Genomic DNA, 6000 nt, shown 5'->3' on the forward strand with positions numbered 1-6000 from the left:
CCCCCTCCGGAGACTTCTCCCCCAGCGAGCCCCCCGACTTATGCATCGAGGTCCCCTCCTGAGGCCGGACCCCCAGTACCACCTGGGTCCCCAGAGAGATGGGAAGGGGCCCCCGGGTGGCCTGCTCCCCTGGAGGACCCCCACATTCCTAACGGAGAGATCATTTACGCGCCTCCCTCGGCCTGGGAGCCTTGGGAGCTCGCTGCCCCGCACCCCGAGGCCCAGCCTAGGGGTCCAGCCCCGCTCCCAAGGTCCCAGGGAGCCTATGGGTGTAGGGTGTGGGGGGTCCACAATGGAGGAGCTGCCCCAGAGGCCAGTCCGTCGGTCCTGGGCGCCCCCGGGATGAGGAGAGGCCCTGAGTGCTTTCGAGACTTGGGGAAATGGGGTGCTGCAGGCCAGGCAAGGAAGGGTCCCATTCCCTGGCTCGTGACTGATCCTCGGGAAGAGTGCAGTTATCCAGGGAGCCCACCGCCATTTTGCTGGGAAGATGCAACGTCTTTGTTAAAATGTAAACATTTCCTCCTGGAGCTCCGCAGGTACAGACCAAGTGGACAAGGGGCGCCACGGTCCGTGCGCAGTCCTGGGCTCGGAGTGGGGCTTTAGGGGCTCAGATGCCAGCAGAAGGAACCCCAGAGACCCCAGGAGCCCTGCTCACAGTGTCAGGTCCGCTGGGCAGGGAGTGGGATCCTTGCGGGGATAGGACTCTGGGACGCTTGCTCGTGGGCCCCCTCCCTCAAACAACCCGCTTTTATTCCTTAGCAAAAAGGTCTGTCACTCTTTAATTGAACAATACCCTGGCAGTGGGTTTTTGTAGCTGGTCAAAATAAACACATCCCTGGTACAGCCGGCCAGGGAGCTGTGTGCAGACCGTCCTGCCCGGGAGGGGTGGGGGAAGGAAGGCTTAGGATGGGGGGATTGTAATTGGGGGCTGCTGGGAGGGCTCCTGCTGGACCTGGGAGTCCCGAGTCCAAGGCACGTGAGTGGGTTCCCCCCACACACCGTGGGATGGGTTAATCCAAATGATGGGGGAGGGGAGGAGACGGGGAGGGGGAGGCCCAGACCCGTGGAGATGCCTTCTCCCAAGGCTTATCTCAGTGGCACAGGCCGCAAAGAGAAGCCCCAGGGCCAGGTTAGTTGGAAGGGTCAAGGTTCTCATTTCTGTGATGTCCATTACCCTGAGGTTTCCTGATTTGAAGACACAACACTGTAGTAGGTTTGTTTTGGCTATTTTCAAAGACAGTTCTGCGGGTGCCCACTAAGATCTGGAAGGGGAAAATGCATTCCCAAAGAGCTACCCCTAAACCACTGTTCCACCCTGCGCTCCCAGAGATGTCACCCCCCACCCGCCCCCAGGCCATTTTGCCTCAGAATAACGACTGCCTGAATCCAGTGACAGGAGGCTGAAACACAGAATTCGCACAGTTTCTTGATCCTTTGTGCCTCCCAACTGGGAGGCAATGTGATCAGTACCCCATCACCCCCAGTTGACCGTGGGGGCCACCGAGCTTGGAAGGAGGGGTGGGGCAGGGCAGTGCCAGCCCTCTCCTGGGGAGATCCCGCCTTCAGTTCATTTTGCGGCTCTCACACGCCTCGTCCCCGCCCATCCCCGCGACCTGTGAAAGCCAGAAATGGGGGAGGGGTCGGCGGGGAGCGGGCCACCAGCCTGCGGACACCCTGTCCCCCTTCGTTGCCCATCCCTGTTGGGAAGCCCTGGAGGAGGAGGGAAGGGTCCCGGGGGCTGGGGGCCCAGGCCCAGGCTGGCGGGGTCGGGGGGGGGGGGATGAGGAGAGGCCGCCTCCAGTCCAGCGTGGCCTCGCCCTGTGGGCGCTGCTGGGCCCAGGCCCCCGGGCCCCCTCGGGTCCCTGCCCTCGCAGGGCCGCTGGCGGGCCGCAGAGGTGTCGCCCCCAGCCCCCGCCCTCGCCACGCGAAGCCCTTTAAAGGCCGGAGCCGCAGCGCGCGGGAAGCCGCTCCTGGGAAATGTAGTCCCGGCAGAGCCCCGCGCCGCCCGCCGACCCTCGGCGCCTCCCGCGCGGGGCGTGGGTGCACCTAGGACTCGGCGCTGTCACAAAGGGGCGCTGCCGGCCTCGCGCTGACGGAAGGTCAGGTGAAATCCTGCGTGGACAGCTGGACCCGCAGCCAGGCTCGGGCGCCCAGGACTGGGCACGGGCGGGTGGGGGTTCCAGCGTCCACGGAGCCCCGGACACGCAACATCTCCAAGTCGCAAACGGGGGATCCAGAAGGCTTGATGACACCCCAGGGCCAACAGACGCCCAAGCCATGCCCCTTCCGTCTGCCGCCCGTGGGCTCGTGAGACCTTGGCAAGGCGGTCACCCGTGTTTTGGACTAGGAACTCTAAGGTGTCCGCTTCCTATGTGTCACACACTGGTACACGCAGGGATCCGGCCGTGAGTGAGGAGAGGGGTCCTTGCCCCGCGGAGGAAAGAGAAGCATAAAGAATAAACCGAGATTATACAAAATGCTTGAAAGTGATGGTTGTAAAGAACAATCAGAGCGGGGTGGGGAGGTAGAGGCAGTACAGCAGAGTGGAGATGGTTTGCAGCTTTAAATGGGGTGGTCCCAGGAGCCTCATTAAGAAGCTAACATTTGAGTAAAAACTTGAAGGAGGTAAAGGGGGGAGCCATTTTTATTCCCGGTGGAAGGGTCTTCCAAGAAGAGGGAAGAGCTAGTGCAGGGCCCTGTGGTAGGAGTGGGCAGAGTAGCCAGATCAAGGCAGGCAGGGAGGAGAGTGTAAGAAGGCTGAAGGGTGGGTAAGTAAGGCTTAGAAGGAGGAATCCGGGGAGGGCAATGCGCTTGAATCCAATGGCAGGTTTTGTGTGTAGGGACTTAGGTTTTCACCGTGTGAGAAGCTACTGGGGCACTCTGAGCAGAGGAGGGCATGATGCTGCGGCAACTCTGGCTGCTGTGTGGAGAAGAGGCTGCAGAGGCCCAGGCCAGAAGCAGGGTTAGCCGGCTGTTGCAGGATCCACGTGGTGAGGGGAAGGAGGAGGACAGAGGGCGAGGTGGGACCTGACATGGAGGTGGAGGTGACATGGAGGTGCTGGCGGAGGACACCAAGAGGGAGCAACAGAGGGGTGAAGAGAAGCAGGAGGAGGAGATGTGTGTCCTGAGGCTCAGGAAGGACAGAGGGTCGATGCCGCAAGCCAGGGCAGCAGTCGTCTGTCCTGCCTTAGCTGGAAGGTGAAGCTCCTGGGGTTCTGGAGCACCTCCCACCCTCTCAGACTCACAAACTAGGACTTGGGGGCCTCCAGCCTTGACATGTCTTCCCTTCAGGGACAAGAGGAAGCAGGGACCCTGGCAGGGGGCAGGTTGTGCGGTGAAGGATGAGGAAAGAGTCCGGGGGACAGGACCTGGGCTGGGGAGGGTGAGTGGGATTCCGGGGGACGGCTGAGCATCAGGGCAGGGTGGCAGGAAGGGGCGTGGGTGACTTTACCGGCAGCAGGAAGGAGCCTGGCTGGGGAGCAGCAGGAGGGGCAGGCCAAGGAGCCTGGAGCAGGGGCAGGAAGGCCTGGGACTCCTTCCCGGGGCGGACGTGTCTGAGGAGTGGTGGGGATTACAAGGCTGCCCCACGGGCCCCCGCGGAATCAGACAATTTTGTCCTATTGTGACTGGCTTATTTCACACAGATCCTGTTTCCAAGGTCCATTCATGTTGTGGCACGTGTCAGAATTTCTTCTTTTAGAACATGGTGTGAGGTTCCGTTGGCTGCATGTACTGCATCTTGTTATCCCCCGATGCGCACTTGGACCACCACGCCTTTCGCTGTTGCCAATGGTGCTTCTGTGAATATGGGTGTGTCCAGGCTTCCTGTAAGACTAGAGGAAGTTTCGCACCCAAAGCACCCAGGCCAGGTCAGAGGGTTGTGTCTGGCATCCTCGGGGCTCTTGCTTCTACTCCAAGGAGAGGTAGAAGGGTAAGTCACCCAGTATATGGTCTTCTACTGATACTGTGACAAACTACCCCAAACCTGGTGGCTTAAAACAACAAAAAGGAACTGCCTTCCAGATTCAGAGGTCAGAAGTCCAAAATGGACCAAAGTTACTGGGTTAGCCGCTACTCGTCCCCTCTGGAGGCTCCAGCAGAGGGTGAGGGCACCCCCTATTTCCAGCAGGTTCCCAAAGGGTAACACAGGACTGAGCTGAGAAGAGGGGACTCAGGCCTGCAGGGCAAGGCAGTGTCCCCTGAGGGAGGGGACCGTCCCTTGTCCCTCATGACCCATCCCTCTGTCTCCAAGTCTTGCTCCCAGTAGCCCCCCCCCCCCCCCCCCCCCCCCCCCCCCCCGCCTGTCTGCTCCACAGAGCGTGAGTCTCCGGCAAAGTGCAGAATTCAGGTCACTGAAGGAAAGGGGCGGGGCAGGTGCGATTCACTACTGGGTGCTCTCCCTCCGGAGAGGGCGGAGGGTGTTGCTGTTGCTGCAACTGTGATTGACAAGCATGAGGACAAAGGGAACAGGGGCTGTGCCGGGGGTGACAGACGCACTTAGGGAACTCAGGTGCCAGGGAAGGCCCCTTGGCTGGCTCGAGGACAACCAGGGTCGTGTGGGTGGGATGGGGCAGAGAGGTGAGCGGCTGGCCGTGGGACTTCGAGTCAGGCCTGGTCTCCCAGAATCCCGACTGCAGCGCTCTCCGGGCACAGTGCTGGGGTCAGTTCATGTCAAGCCGTGGCCAGAGTTTGTTTTTTAAAATATTTTTTATTTATTCTAATTAGTTATACATGACAGTAGAATTTTGCACTTTGACACAGCATGTATAAGTGGAGTGTGACTTCTCACTCATCTGGTTGTACATGATTTGAGTTACACCCGCTGGGTAATTATATATGCACATGGGCTAATAATGTCCAATTTATTCTACTATTTTTCCTATCCCAGACCCCCTCCCCTCCTTTCAATCCCCTCTGTCTAGTCCAGAATACCTCTATTCTTCCCCCACCTAACTGTGAATTAGCATCCACATATGAGAGAAAACATTGGGCCCTTGGTTCTTTGGGATTGGTTTATTTCACTTAGCATAATATTCTCTAGTTCCATCCATTTACCAGCAGATGCCATAGTTTTCTTCTTCTTTAAAGCTGAGTAATATTCCAGTGTATATATGTACCACAGTTTCTTTATTCATTTATCTGTTGAAGGGCACCTAGGTAGGCTTGTTTTTTGATACCAGGGATTGAACCCAGGGGCACTTGACCACTGAGCCACATCCCCAGCCCTTTTTATATTTTATTTAGAGGCAGGGTCTTGCTAAGTTGCTGAGTGCCTCACTAAGTTGCTGAGGCTGGCTTTGAAACTGTGATCCTCCTGCCTCAGCCTCCTGAGCTGCTGGGATCACAGATGTGCAGCATCATGCCTGGCACAGACTAGTTTTATAGGCCCCAAAGCTTATTTGACTATGGAATCCTCTTCAAAACCCCACAAAATCATAAAACAAAACTAGGTAAAAAGTGATTTTATATTGAGAATGAGACAGATTAAAAAAAAAAAACAACTGTAGAAGACCAGTTATGGTGGTGATGCTCAAGGCCCACCTGGGCAACAGAGCAAGACCCTGAAAAATATCACAAAGTCCAGAATCGTCATGTTTGTATTAATTAACTGACCTACGATGCCAGGGTCCCCCTGAGGGCCTTGCAAGGGGCTTGAGCAAGGGAGGGACCCTGAGATGTCAGTGTGGACAGCTTCCCAGCAGAGCTGTCCCTGAAGGCAGCGTGTTCCTGCGCAGGGAGAAGCCGCCCTTGTCTTCATGGCTCCCGGGTCCCGTCCTGACCCTCCAGCCTGTGCCCGTGCTGTTGCCTGCGGGGGAATGAAGCCTGTGGGGGGCAGGGCAGCCTGTGTGCCCACCTTGAGATGGGGTCACCTGGATGGTGGGGGGCGGGATGTGAGGAAGAGGGAGGCGGGAGGGAAGAACCAGACACAGGAGAAAGGCTGCCCCAGCCCTGCTGGCCTTGGAGATGGGGGACCCCGGGCCATGGAATGCAGGCGGCTTC

Source organism: Urocitellus parryii, chromosome 5, assembly GCF_045843805.1.
Source record: "Urocitellus parryii isolate mUroPar1 chromosome 5, mUroPar1.hap1, whole genome shotgun sequence".
Taxonomy (NCBI): Eukaryota; Metazoa; Chordata; class Mammalia; order Rodentia; family Sciuridae; genus Urocitellus; species Urocitellus parryii.